A 15,196-nucleotide genomic window follows, 5' to 3' on the forward strand; every position below is an offset into this window, starting at 1 on the left:
TGCTGGCAGCAGGTGCTCCCTAATATAATCCGGACCCATGCCATGTAGAGCTTTATAGGTCATCATCAGCACCTTGAATCTCACCCGGAGGGCAACTGGAAGCCAATGCAGCTCGCGGAGAAGAGGTGTTACACGGGAGTATCGGGAGACTCCCATCACAACTCGCGCGGCTGCACTCTGTACCAGCTGAAGCCTCCGAGTGGTCCTCAAGGGCAGCCCCATGTAGAGAGCGTTGCAGTAGTCTAACCGGGAGGTCACGAGCGCATGAGTGACTGTGCGTAGGGCATCTCGGTCCAGATAGAGCCGCAACTGGTGCACCAGGCGAACCTGGGCAAAAGCCCCCCTGGTCACGGCTCCTATGTGGTCTTCCAAACTGAGCCGTGAATCCAGGAGGACACCCAAGTTGTGGGCCCTATCAACGGGGGGTAACACCTCACCCCCCATAGTTAACGATGGACAAAACTGGTTCTCCCGAGATGCCGGTATGCACAGCCACTCAGTCTTGGCGGGATTGAGTCGAAGCCTGTTCTTCCCCATCCAAACCCAGACCGCCTCCAGGCAACGGGACATCACGTCGAGGGCATCACCGGGTTGGTTCGGGGTGGAAAGAAAAAGTTGGGTATCATCAGCGTACTGATGATACCCCACCCCGAAACCACGAATGATCTCACCCAGTGGCTTCATATAGATGTTGAACAAGAGGGGAGAGAGAACCGACCCCTGAGGAACTCCACAAACGAGAGGCCTCGGGGTGGATCTCTGGCCTCCCGTCAACACCAACTGCAAACGGCCCAGAAGGTAGGAGGAGAACCACCGTCAAACAGTGCCCCCCCACTCCCAACCCTCTGAGACACCGCAGTAGGATACCATGGTCGATGGTATCAAAAGCCGCTGAGAGGTCTAATAGGACTAGAACAGAGGAATGACCCCTGTCCCGAGCCCTCCAGAGATCATTCACCAGTGCGACCAATGCCGTCTCTGTGCTGTACCCGGGCCTAAAGCCCGATTGGTACGGGTCTAGATAATCAGTTTCCTCCAGGAACAGAGGAAGCTGATGCGCCACCACACTCTCAACAACCTTCGCTAAAAAGCTAAGGTTGGAGACCGGACGATAGTTATTCAAAATAGCCAGGTCCAGAGCAGGCTTCTTGAGAAGGGGCCTCACCACCACCTCTTTCAAGGCAGTAGGGAAGATACCCTCACTCAAAGAAGCAGTTATTACTGCCTGGAACCAGCCTTGTGTCTCCTCCCGAGCTGAATACACCAGCCAGGAGGGGCACGGGTCCAATAAACACATGGTGGAACTCAGTCTCCTCATGGTCCTGTCCACCTCATCCAGGGTAACAGGATCGAACTCACTCCAAATGACATTCTCAAGACCGCTCGATTCCTCCCCATCAGTCTCTGCCCAGTCAGAGTCCAGACCGGCCCGAATCTGAGCAATTTTGTCCGCAAGATGGTGACGAAACTCCTCGGCCTGCCCCTGCAAGGGCTCCTCCCTCACCTCCCGATTAAGGAGGGAGCGAGTCACCCTAAACAGGGCGGCCAGGCGATTATCGGCGGACGCGATGAGGGCAGCAAAGTAATTAGACTTCGCCGTCCTCATCGCCGCGAGGTAAGTCCTCATAGTGGCTCTCAACCGCAATCGGTCAGATTCAGAACGGCTGGATCTCCAACAGCTCTCCAGACCCCGTCTCCGACGCGTCATCTCCCAGAGCTCCACAGAAAACCATGGAGCCCAACGGGATCTGTGCCGGATCAGGGGTCGCAAGGGTACAACACGGTCGAGCGCCTTGGTGGCCGCCCTTTCCCAGGCCTCCACCAAGGCATCGACTGGGCTGTGAGTGAGGGAGATAGGTATAGCTTGGTTGTCTCCAGGCAGACAAACACCATGGTGTCCCAGGGCTGGGTAATGAAACGTCTGCAAGGAAACTGCCAAGCTCAGAGCACCAGTTATCCTCCTCCTCCTCCTCCTCTCTGCAAACCCCGCTCCCTTCTAGCATTGATGATGTTCCCTGGTTGGGTCATGAAACGTCTGCAAGGAAACCGCCCAGCTCAGAGAGCACCAAGGACCCCACAGTTATCCTCCTCCTCCTCCTCTCTGCAAACCCCACAGAGCTAAAGAGATTCTCCTCTATGGCTACCATATCCTGCATCCTGCCTTCCATAGGGACCAGCTAGTCCAGCGCTGGTCTCAAGCACTGATTTAAGAGCACATCTATCCTCATCTGTGAAAATTCAGCATCATTTTGAGCCATTCTCCTTTCCTCCTGGCCCAATATACCCGACAGGGTCCTTTCCCTTTACCCACCATGAATGGAGATTTCCCGGTGAGCCCCCTTGACCTCCTGGGGGATAATTGGGATGTAAATCCAACCAACTAGCCAACAACTTAGCTGGCTTCGTTTCCCCTTTGGACCAAGGGGTGGGGTTGAGAAGCAGGTGGCACTTCAGGAATGCCAGCAGGTAAACTACGGAGATTCCCCTCCTCCTCAGTCTCTAATTCTCACATTTTGTGAGGGCCCCAAATCCTGAGGCTGTTGGCCCCCCGGTTGATTTCACTGAAGTCAACAGAGCTCAACAGTGGCTTAACCTGCTCAGGTAAATACTTAGCAGGTACCTTCATACATCAGTTTCTCTGTGGTTCTTTCTATGCTAGAGGGATTCCCAAGACCAGAAGGCACTCCCGTCTCCCCACCAACAAAGGCATCTGCTGCCCCCTAGTGGAGGATCCATGCTACTGGTGTTCTTGACTTGAGCACTCTATGCCAGGGCTCTCCAACCTTGGCCACTTTAAGACTTATGGACTTCAACTCCCAGAATTCCTCAGCTAGCATAGCTGGCTAAGGAATCCTGGGAGTTGAAGTCCACAAGTCTTAAAGTGGCCAAGGTTGGAGACCCCTGCTCTATGCGGCCCAGCAGAAGAGGGAGACATTGGCTGGCACTTCCTAGGTCCATATTTCTGCCAATTTGGAGCTTGGTCAATATTTAATCCTATCAGGGAGGATTTTCTTAGCTGGCATGCCCAGCCCCACCGGGTCATCATGAGGAGCCCATGACCCAGACTCCATTCCCTCTTGCCCCCCCCAGGACCTCCTTTACTGGTTGGTCAGTTCCCTGGCCAACCCCTCTTCAGCTGTGAAGAGTCACTGGAAATGTTGTTGAGGAGCACAAGAAGCAACCACAGCTCTTGCAATGGACTAAAAATCAGAGTATGGGCAGCAAAAAAAAAGTGTGATGTGCTGGAATCTCCAGCTAGACTGGTGGGTGGGGTTAAGAGGGGGCCAAACTTGGAATATTTGCAGCGCAGAAAGAACCACAGGCCTGCCCTCCTTCAGAATCCCTGAAGCCGGGCAGTCAGTCTGGTGAGAATTCTTGTACAATAGGTGACTTGCAACATAACTGATGGCATTACCTAGTTTGGGCAGTGAAACGTCTGTGTCAATGCGGCAAACATTGACATGTTTTTGCGCTGACAATATAAGAGACAGCCTGTTACTTTAATTGCTTCATTTGGGAGGGAGGAAAGCACCCGGAAGTTGTGATAAGATTGCAAAAGCCCGCGTACAGAATGGGAAATGAAACCTCATATGTAAAACTAATTGGATAATGTGATTTATGACGTGTAGATTAGGGCGGGGGTAGTGTGTGTGTTATGATGGGTTTGGGGGGAGGAGATTTCAGATTCTGGCATCCCTCCATGAGTGCCGATGTTTCGTTTCATTACTAAGATTTTTTTACATAAATAATATGCCTGTAATTTGTTTGAATTGTCTCATTTATCGGAACCATGACAGTCTGCATAAAAAGAGCCAAGCTCAGAGAGATCAAGGGGCTCCAAATAAACCTCTTTGAGACTCTTCACAAATAGTTCTGGTTGCTTGTTCTTGACAGAATAACAGAGCTGGAAGTGACCTTAGAGGTCATCTAGTCCAACCCCCTTCTCAAGCAAGAAACCCTATACCATTTTGGACAAATGGTTGTCCAGTCTCTTCTTAAAAGCCTCCAGTGATGGAGCACCCACAACTTCTGGAGGCAACTTCAGTTCCAATGGTTAATTGATCTCATTATCTGAAAATTCCTCCTTAGTTCCAGGTTGCTTCTCTCCTTGATTAGTTTCCATCTGTTGCTTCTTGTCCTGCCTTCAGATGCTTTGGAGAATAGCTTGACTGCCTCTTCTTTGGGGCAGACCCTCAAATACTGGAATCCTGCTATTCTCGTCCTTCTGCTCATTAGACTAGAGACCAGACATACCCAATTGCTTTGGAAAACAGGTTTTCTCCTTCTTTTTTGTGGCAGCCCCCTCAAGTATTGAAACACTGCTAGATAGAATTCTATATTCTATAGAGAATGGGATGGAATGGAGAACAGAACAGAACAGAACAGAACAGAACAGAACAGAACAGAACAGAATAGAATAGAATAGAATAGAATAGAATAGAATAGAATAGAATAGAATAGAATAGAATAGAATAGAATAGAATAGAATAGAATATTTATTTGGCCAAGTGTGATTAGACACACAAGGAATATAACTTGGGAACAGAAACACTCACTACACTTGCAAAACAACAGAGAAAATAATAATAATTATACTAAAAGTCTGCAATCTGTAGAAAGGGGAACTAAGAGGTAATACAAGGATATATAATACTAATTAATATTTACCCAGCCAGACTCCACCACAGCCATCATTCTGTAGGCTGGTGGGGTCAAAGTTCATGACTGGGATAAGACCAGGCCATTGATTCACAGACAGAAACAGCCAGTTTGAGAATCTGCCAGGCCTCTTCAGAAGACACCTGGATTTTCACCTTTCAGCTTCAACATTCCCAGTTTTTTTTTTGTTGTTAAGAAAATCTTCCCTGCGTAATTGTCCCCCTGCTCCCCCCCCCCATGCCATTCTCTAGAACAAGCAGAGCCAGGCTTTGTGTACCTTGCACTTCCGTCCATGCATCCTTGAGTCTGTCCTGAAAAGGATGCTAAATAAACAATTAACACAGGATGTATGTACCTAACTAAGCTTTGCTTGAAACTTATCCTGCTCAAATAATCAGCTTTTCCTACCTTGCCTCCCCCGAAACGTGACCGTAAACCTGGACAATGGAGAGCAACCTGCTAATGCAATGAAACCAGAGCTGCAGGCGCTTCCCTCCTGTACCCACCACCATGAAAACTCAGTCCTGACTGCAGATCTGGGCCTGGCCAAATTCCATTTGTCTTCCTCCCCTGATGCTCTGGGAATCCCTTCTGCCCATCTCCACAAGTTCTCCTGGGACTGAGAGGCTGCCCAGGAATATTATTATTTCAGAATAACAGAGTTGGAAGGGACCTTGGAGGTCATCTAGTCCAACCCCCTGCTCAGGCAGGAAAGCCTATACCATTTCAGACAAATGGATGTCCAGTCTCTTCTTAAAAACTTCCAGTGTTGGAGCATCCACAGCTTCTGGAGGCAAGGAGTTCCACTGGTGAATTGTCCTCATTGTCAGGAAGTTTCTCCTTAGTTCCAGGTTGCTTCTCTCCTTGACTAGTTTCCATCCTTTGCTTCTTGTCCTGCTTTCAGGGGCTTTGGAGAATAGCTTGACTCCCTCTTCTTTGGGGCAGCCCCTGAGATATTGGAACACTGCTATCATGTCACCCCTCGTCCTTCTCTTCATTAAACTAGACTTACCCAATTCCAGCAACCGTTCCTTATATGAAGAGTGTTGATTGTGTAAGTTATGCTTAGACCCAATTATGCTTAAATGGCAATTTGATAAAGGATTATGGCCATGCCTGAGTAGGTAGAAGGCCATGAATTCTTATCCTGCCACAGGCATGAAAGTCAACTAGATCAGGGTCTCCAACCTTGGCAACTTTAAGACTTGTGGACTTCAACTCCCAGAATTCCTCAGCCACTTCTAAGTTTGCTGTAACCCAGGGGTTGCAACCTTCCAACTTTAAGACTTGTGGACTTCAATTCCCAGAATTGCTCAGTCAGCCAGACTGGCTGGGGGATTCTGGGAGTTGAAGTCCACAAGTCTTCAAGTTGCCCAATTAGGGGACCCCTGAACTAGATGACCCAAACTAATTTCATTACCCAAACTAAATAACATCCAGCGTGATCCATGCTAATGATGTTGCCTAGTTTGGGTCTGCAAAAAAATAAACAAGCATAGAGAGCACCGCAATGTGCTTTTATGATTTTTGGAATCAGGGCATCTTCCCAACTTTGCATCTTTTTCACTTCTTCGCTTGGCCACATGTTACGTTTGCTACTTCTCAGAATGTCCCACTCCGAAACACTTGTTCTCCTCTGCTGTCTGGTCTGCTTCCCCTGAGAAGGCCCTTTACCCCACCGGGAGGGCTGCCAGCTTCTGGCAAGGGAGGTCTGAGGCCCCGAGGCCCTCCTTGCCTCACCCAGGCGGGGACCTGCAGAAGTCCGTGGCTGAGCAGGACCCCAGTCCTGGGCCTCCAGCATGCTGTGCTCCTTCTCACTGCCCTCTGTCTCCTCGCAGGACGATGCTTCTCACCTGGATGTGGCTGCCTGTTCTGGGGCTTCTGGCCGGCCATGCGGGGGCCCAGAGTTGTAAACCGCAGCTGAGAGGTTGGTAAGCGCTGCAGACAAGAGGGGAACGTGAATGAAGGAGTTTGGCCAGCTGCAATTACTGAAGGGGGAAAGGAGAGCACTGCTATTGCCTTCCTTGGTGGCTTTCATTAAACACTGCAAATTAAAGAGATTAAAAAGTCAAGCAAACGAGAAAAATATAAAGGAATAGAACATTTAGAAAGTTGCAGACAAGAAAAAATAGAAAAGAACATAGAACATTGGTTATATCTTGGTTAGTTTGGAGAAAGGACTAGGGGGGACATGATAGCAGTATTCCAGCCTTTGCAAAACAGGCTAAATAAATCTAAGAACAAAAACACACAACACAAGCCCCGATTATGAAATGCTGTAAAAAAATCTTGTATTCACCAAACCAAGCTATCAGCTGCCCCAGAACCACATGCTAGGTTGCTTCTGACCAATTAAGAGTTTTCTTTTTGAGCTGCTGTCTTTGTTCTTCATTTCCTGAGGGTGCCGTTCCCACACTCCCTTATTTTTCCATTGTCTTCCATTTTCTTCATAGTCCTGTATTATATATCTTGATAGACTAATATAATATTTTACATCCGTGAATAGCTCTCCAGACTACGTCTGCCCACTCATTCTGGACAGCCACTTCCTGGTGAGGCACACAGGAAAGTCCAGAGGGTCATCCGTGTTTCCCTCCCTTGAGCTCTTCCAAAGTGGTCTCCAGCAGACAGCAAGACTTCAAGAGAGTTGAAAGTTGTCCCAGGGACTTTGCGTTTCCTCCGGGATGTTTGTGTGCAAATCCAAGAGGAGAAAGGTCAACCGAGAATAAATTCTGACATGCCTTTCTTCTCCCAAACTTCCTCCTAGCTACAAACGTGGCCAGGGGGCGTCCAGCTTTCCAGTCTTCCACCATTGGAAGCCTGTTCAATTCAGTGGCAAGCAAAGCCGTGGATGGCAACTGCAGTGGACGCTGGATCGGGCAGAACACCTGCACCCACACAAAGTGAGAAAGGGGGCCCTGGTGGTACGTGGACCTGGGTGGCCGGTACGCCTTTTCTTCCGTGGTGGTGAAAAACCGTGTGGACTGCTGTGGAAAAAGGCTGCAGGGAGCAGAGATCCACATGGCAGACAGCGTGCCCGACTGTGGACTCTCCAATCTTCTGTAAGTTCCTCTTTGCCCACTGCAGAGAGATCTGTCAATCAGGAGATGAACTGGGTAGGGAAAGGACGTCAATTTGGTAGCACCCAAAACAGTGCAGATGGGACCAGCGCTTGGATTTGGCATGGTGGGAGGTTAAATTGCTTCTGTATTTGGGAGTATCCTTTTTTTAAGAATGCATTTTTAAATTTTGTTTAGCATATGGCATCTACAGAGGTCACACAATCATGCTATACAAATGTTTAAATGAAGCATCAACAAATATAGATGAGAGAGAGAGAGAGAGAGAGAGAGAAATGAGGGTGATAAAATCTAGGATAAAATATTAAATTAACATAAAACCATAATAAAATCACCATAACATGGTGCCATAGATTTGCAATGGGATAGACATTATAGCTCAATATCCGAGAAAGCTAAGCATCGAACGGCTTCTGCTGTGGCTGTCAGGAGATCATCCCAGGTGCCTTGAAACGTCCTGAGGAGACGTTCTCAAACTATACGTCTTACCGTTATTGTTCTTTTGATTCGCTCCTTCTGAACCACGACAAACCATGGGAGGGGGGGTGTCTTCCCTTTTTCCCTTCCAACAGCTGTGGGAGAATCACCGATACCTCTCTGGGCTCCATCAGCACCATCTCCTGCGACGGTCGTGTGGGACATTATGTTACCGTCACCGTTCCTAGCCGCACGGTATCCCTGGCACTGTGCAAGGTGGAAGTCTATGGGACCAGGGTGTGAAGCCAGGACACTTGCGTGTCAGGACAGGAACTCAATAACTCCATCAATTCTCTTAAATAAACTTACTTTGAGCAATTGTTTTGTTTTGGGGTTTGGTTTGAAATATGCCCTGCCATAGTAGAATAACAGAGTTGGAAGGGACCTTGGAGGTCATCTAGTCCAGGGCCTTTCAACATTTGCACAGATTGTGAAGGTCACTTTTAGGACATGACAATATTCGAGTGCCACCAGTGCTTAGCAAGGTGTCAAAAACTTGATGACTAAAAAAAAAAGGGAGAAATTTTGAGTTTTACTTATTAGGTTGATTTGTTGTTATAGAAATGGCTTCATTCTACTGCAACAGAGGAAGTTGGAAGTTAATGCATTTTCTTTTCTTTTTCCCTTCTCCCCCTCACTTCCCCCCCCTTTTTCCTTCCCACTGTGTCCTACTATTTGCTTTTGTGCTTTATTCTATAACAGTGGTGGCGAACCTACAGCACGTGTGCCAGAGGCGGCACTCAGAGCCCTCTCTGTGGGCACGCACGCCGTCGCCAGCAGCAGGTCCATCAGGCCTCCACCGCTGCCTCGCCCAGCACAAAGGAGGCGAAGCGGCCGACTAGCCAGATCGAGTAGAGGTGGTAGAAGAGAGGTCCCACCAACCCTTGTTGATTGGTGGACTGGAAGAAAAGGGAGGGGGAAGCATTTTACGTGCATGCGCGCACGAGGCCGTGAGCATGCACACGCTGCAAATGGGGCGGGGCTAGGGCCTACATGATACTCACTAGACCTGCCCCGTTCTTGCGTGGTGTAGCGCCTTGCAGCACAGTGGCCCATTTTTGCACCCCTGGTTTTTGCGTGCCAGAGGCGGCACTTGCCCCCCCCCAAGGGCACCATAATGCTGATGCGCCCGTGGCACTTTGCAATAAATAAGTGGGTTTTGGGTTGCGGTTTGGGCACTCGGTCTCTAAAAGGTTCGCCATCACTGTTCTATAATCTAATAAAATGTTACAAACCGTTTTTAAAAAAGGAAAAAGGTACCGGTTGTAGTTTCATCCGTGGTGGCTCCTTGGCTGAATCACTTTCCCTTTGCACTGACAAATGTATAATGACTTTACCCATATTTATTAATATACACCACTACCTTGGTGGTCAGCTGGCTGGTCGGCCCGTCTTCCTCTCTCCCTCTCCTCTCTCGTTTTCCTCCCTGCCTGCTGGCCTCTCCTTCCACAGTTTCTTCTCCGTCGCCTTCTCTTTTCCTCTTTTCCCCCTCTCCCACCAAAACCTCCTCCTTTTATATCCTCTCCTCTCCTCTCCCCCCCTTTTTCTCTTCAGTGCACCTCCAGCTACGTGCTGCTACAAGAAGCGTGTCATGGTTCCGATTAAAAAGACCCATCAAAGAGCACTGCATGATTATTTATTCTAAAAAAGTCTATAATGAGCAGAACGGAGCATCGGCACTCATGGATGGATGCCAGAATCTGAATTCTCCTCCCCGTGACACATCATATCCTACAGAATCTCCCTCCCTTAATTACACGTCATGAATCACATTCACCAATTAGTCCAACACACAAAGTTTCACTTCCCTTGAAGCACGTTATTTCTTATCTTCTTAAAACATCTGGAATGAATCCCTCCCGCTCTTTAGTGATTCAAAGCCAAACAGCTAAAGCAAAAGGCTGCCTCTTATATTGTCAGTGCAAAAACGTGTCAATGTTTACAGCATTGACATCCGGCCCCCCTTACAAAAAGGACAACTCCTGTAATGTAAATAGAACACAAGTTAGGAAATGGCTTTTGGTTTGTTGGGGCGTTTCTCATAAAACCTTTTGATAAGTCTGTCAGCTTTCACATCGCTAGATTTCACCCAAATGGCTTCAGACAATGGGTATCCCTTCCATTGTACCAGGTACTGCAATTTTCCCTTAAAGATTCTAGAGTCAAGAATATGTTTCACTTCATAATGGGCCTGACCCGCTACTACAAGGGGTCCGGGTGCCTTCTTAGGGGAAGGTCTTAAAGTGGAGGCCCAAAAAGGTTTCAGTAAGCTACAATGGAAAACAGGGTGAATTTTTCCCAAAAGTCTAGGAAGCTTCAATTCTACCGTGACCGGGTTGATGATTCTCACTATGGGGAAAGGCCCCAAGAGTTTTGGTCCTAATTTCTTGCTGGGAAATTTGAGACATAAATATTTAGTTGACAGAACATCTGCACCCACACAAAGCGAGAAAGGGGGCCCTGGTGTTATGTGGACCTAGGTAGCCGGTACGCCATTTCTTCTGTGGTGATGAAAAACCGTGCAGACTGCTGTGGAGAAAGGCTCCGGGGAGCAGAGATCCGTGTGGGAGACTCTGTGAACGACCATGGAAAAAACAATCCTCTGTAAGTTCCTCTTTTTGCAGAAAGTTGCTAGACAGGAGCCAAAGTGGCTAGGAAAATGACGTCAACTTGGTAGCACCCAAGACCTCATAGAGGAGGCCAGTCCTTAGCTTTGGGGTGGGGTAAGACTAAAATACTTAAGGCTTCCATATTTGTGAATATATTTTTAGGATCCAATCTGGGTCAGTCACCGGGAGCACAGATTTTGTCTTCCAAGCTTTTGGACTCATGCTGGAGCCCATCTTTAGGAAACCTCTCTTTAGCAGTGTGCTGTTGTGTGTATTTATATGGTGCCTGTTGTATGTGGCTGTTTAGATGTTGATTGGGGTGTGTTGATGGCTGGCTATTAAGTCATTGGCTGTCATTTGCTTGTGCAGGCCATCCCTCACCTTCTAACTACTTGATAGGCTGGTGTTAAATCAGCACTCCTGTTGACTGACGAGGGGCCCATTTCCCAGGCTTCAATCACTTCTTTGGCTGTTTTTGTGCCTGCTCGTCCAACAATCTTAGTAGTTGCAAAATTGAATGTGTTCCCGTTCACTGCAGTGGAACGCTAACAATGAGTTCAGGTCTCCTAGTCCGAATGCTTGCTTGTATTCTTGCAATCTGGTGGTTAGCTTCCTCCCCATCTGTCCTACATAATCACAGGGGCAATCTATGCATACCTTTTTTTAGGAATGCATTTCTTAATTTTATTTAGTGTATAGCATCTACAGAGGTCATGCAATCATGACAAATATAAATTTAAATAAAGCACCATAATATATAGATAGATAGATGATAGATAGATAGATAGATAGATAGATAGATAGATAGATAGATAGATAGATAGATAGATATAGGCAGACAGACATATTAATGGGAGAGGGAGATAATGGAGATAGAGACAGATAGATAGGCAATACATTTTTTTTATTTTAAAGAAAAAAATTTAAAATGTAACAGGGACAAGAGGCACATTAGGGCACTTATGCATGCCCCTTAGGAACCTCTTAAATATGGGATGAAGTAAACAGAAGTTAAGTTAGAATTAAAACTATCAAAGTTAGTAGCTTTAGAGTAGACAACTGAAATCGGGTAGGATATTCCAGAAATTTGACAACCCTGATACAAAACCTGAATTTAAACACAACTGTGTTTAAAGCAGTTTACATTAAGTTTAAAGCGGTTGTTCACACATTATATTATGATCAAAACTATAAAAGTCATTTGCAGGTAAACTGTTACTACTGGTATGTACAACTTTATACCTAAAATTGTAATACCTAAATCATCTAACAGGAAGTAAAATATTAAATAAAGATGAAACCGTAATAAAATCACCATAATACGGTGCCATTGTCTCACAATGGGATAAATGTTATAGTTCAACCTCTGAGAAAGCTAAGCATCGAACGGCTTCTGCTGTGGCTGCCAGATCATACCAGGTGTCTTGAAACGTCCAGAGGACACATTTTCAAACTATATGTTACCGTTTGTAGGAACGCATTAACTTCTCTTTTGATTCGCTCCTTCTGAACCACAACAAACAATGAGAGGGGGGGTCTTCCCTTTTTCCCTTCCAACAGCTGTGGGAGAATCACGGATACCCGTCTGGGATCCATCAGCACCATCTCCTGCGTTGGTCGTGTGGGACACTATGTCACCGTCACCGTTCCTGCCAGCACAGTATCCCTGGCAATGTGCGAGGTGGAAGTCTACGGGACCAGAGTGTGTAGCCAGGACCCTTGCGTGTCAGGACAGGAACAAGTGTAATGGATAACTCAGTCAATCCTGATTCTCCTAAATAAACCTACTCTGAGCAATTGTTTTGTTTCTGGGATTGGTTTCTAAGACACAAAGGCAAAGAGGGCCAGACCACGAAGGAGAAGGCAACGTCTACGTCTTCAAGATCTGTTTGGTGTTGCAGTCTTAGATCACTCCCTCTTATAACATCCTCCAATAAGTCCAAAGCACCAGAAGGCAGGAGAGGAAGCAACGGGTGGAAAATAACCAAGGAGAGAAGCAACCAAGAAGTAAGGAGGAATTTCCCCGACAGTGAGAACAATTAACCAGTGGAACAGAAGTTGCCGGTGATCCAACACTGGAGGTTTTAAAGAAGAGATTGGACAGCCATTTGTCCAGAATGGGGTAGCCTCTTGCTTCAGCACAGGGTTGTACCAGAGGAGAGGCAGGGAGGGACTGTGGGATCCGTGGTGCTCTCTGAGCTTGGCTGTTTTCTCAAAGACGTTTGATTACCCAACCAGGTAAGATCATCAGCGCTAGTAGCTCTGGTGGCACACGATCGATCAGTTAGGAGGAAGCTCTTTGAAGATGGACGGTTCCCCTTTTGCCAGAGCTCCGCACAGACACCGGCCAGCCATCTCTCCAGGAGTCTTGGGCAGATTCTGCACTGAGCAAAACCCTGGAGCAAAGGGCTCCCAATCCAGGCGCAGGAGAGCAGCTTTTGGTTAAAATATTCCTAGCAGTAAGCCAGGCAATCACACAAATCGAGGACAGGGAAAGTGGGAATCACGAACCGCCTCCAAGCAGAAGCGAAGGAGCCGGTTCCGTTGATGGCCCAACACCCTGTTTAGCTTTGTCCCACAAAGTCTTACAGATCAGTAAATGCTCCGACTCACTTGGGGACAGCACGTCTCGTGAACCCAGCTCCCGTCTTCTGATGAGAGGCTCAGGGCTTACCGGGTGAAGCAGCCTGCAAGCGTATGAATTAAGCCTCGGAGGGCGTCTCCACAGGGATTTTCATCCGCCACATCCAGAAGCCCGACAGCACCCAGGGAAGGAGGATGCCCTAAAGCAGGGGTGGGGGGCCAGGGCCCTTTCATGACTTGTGGACCTCAACTCCCACCCTTCCTGAGCCAGGCAAGTCACGAAAGCCCCCCAGTTCCCCACCCCGGCCCTAAAGCCTCTGAGAGGAAGCGATGATGAGGGAGCTTTTCGATGAGGCTGCCCGCCCTCTGCAGACCTCCTTCCGTGCCCCTCTCCATTTCACAGGGGCTCCAGAGGTCCCACTCCTGACCCCCTCAGTTGGCCACAGAAGGGAACGAGACAAACCAGGTCCCACTCTCCAGATTAGGAAGCCAGAGAGAACGGGCCGAGCTTGCCAGCCAGACAGACCGCTGCAGCTCTGCCAGGACTGCTTCCCTGCCACAAGGAACAAGCTACGTCACAGACTCCACCACCACCACCACGAAACCTTTTGGCAACCAGAGACCCGTTCCGTGGAGGTCGGTTCTTCAGTGGAACCGGGATGTGTGGTTTCGCACGCTGCCTGGATCCCCTGTGAGCACGGACAGGGCTCTGCTTGTTTGGCAGGCCGCGGACTGGTGCCGGACCACAGCCCGGGGTTTGGGGACCCCTGAGCTAAAGCGTAACTCTGATCTTGTCCGTTTCCTCCCTGGTGATTTAGAGGCTCCACTGCCACCCTCTTGCCACCCCTGGGCATTCTCACCCGTCAGGAAGACAAGCTCCACTTCCCCACCACGTCAGCTGGCGACCCTATTAGTGACGGAGGGGGAAGTCCCCTGGAAGTGGGGAGCCGAGGGCTGGAGGGGCCTCCCTTCCCTTTGGTGCCCACCAGCGAACACCAGAGAGGTATCCAGAGTCCTGAGGGCACCGTCTAGGAGGGCTTCTGGGCTGGGGTGTCGGGCGGGGTCCTGAGGACGGCCTCCTGTTATGCAACTGATGGAAGGTTCGGACGGGGGGGGGAGAACAAGTGTGTATGTGTGTGTGTGGGGGGGGGGTTTCCTGCCACTGTAAGATTTTATTTATTTATTTATTTAATGGGACTTATATGCCGCCCTATCTCCCGAAGGACTCAGGGCGGCTAACAACAGTAAAATACAAGCAAATACAAGTAAGAGCCGAGGAGGAGGGCTGGACGAGCTTTTGTGACTATCAAATAGTCCTCAACTTACAAGCATTCGTTTAGTGACTGTTCCAAGTTGCAACAGCACGGGAAAGAGTTTTTCACACACTTGCGACCACTGCAGCACCCCAGGGTCACGTGGTCAAAATTCAGCCACTTGGCAACTGACTCACAGTTACGACCGTCGCAGCGTCCCAGGGTCACGTGATCCCCTTTCAGCGACCTTCTGCCAAGCGAAGTCGATGGGGAAGCCAGATCCACTTGGCAACCTTAACAACCGCAGCGATTCACTTAACGACGGTGGCAAGGAAGGTCAAATGGGGCAAAGCTCACTTAACAACTCTCTCGCTTAGCGACATCAATTTGCGGCCCAATTGTGGTCGTATGTAGAGGACTACCTGCGCGCGGTCTGTAGGAAAACACCCACCGTGGGGAGCAGCTTTCCCAACAGCAGCATCATTCTCTGCCCCACTCCTGAGAGGGGCCGACTGCAGGCTCGGCCGTGCCAAGG

This window comes from Vipera ursinii (assembly GCF_947247035.1).
Source record: "Vipera ursinii genome assembly, chromosome: 3".
NCBI classification, from domain to species: domain Eukaryota; kingdom Metazoa; phylum Chordata; class Lepidosauria; order Squamata; family Viperidae; genus Vipera; species Vipera ursinii.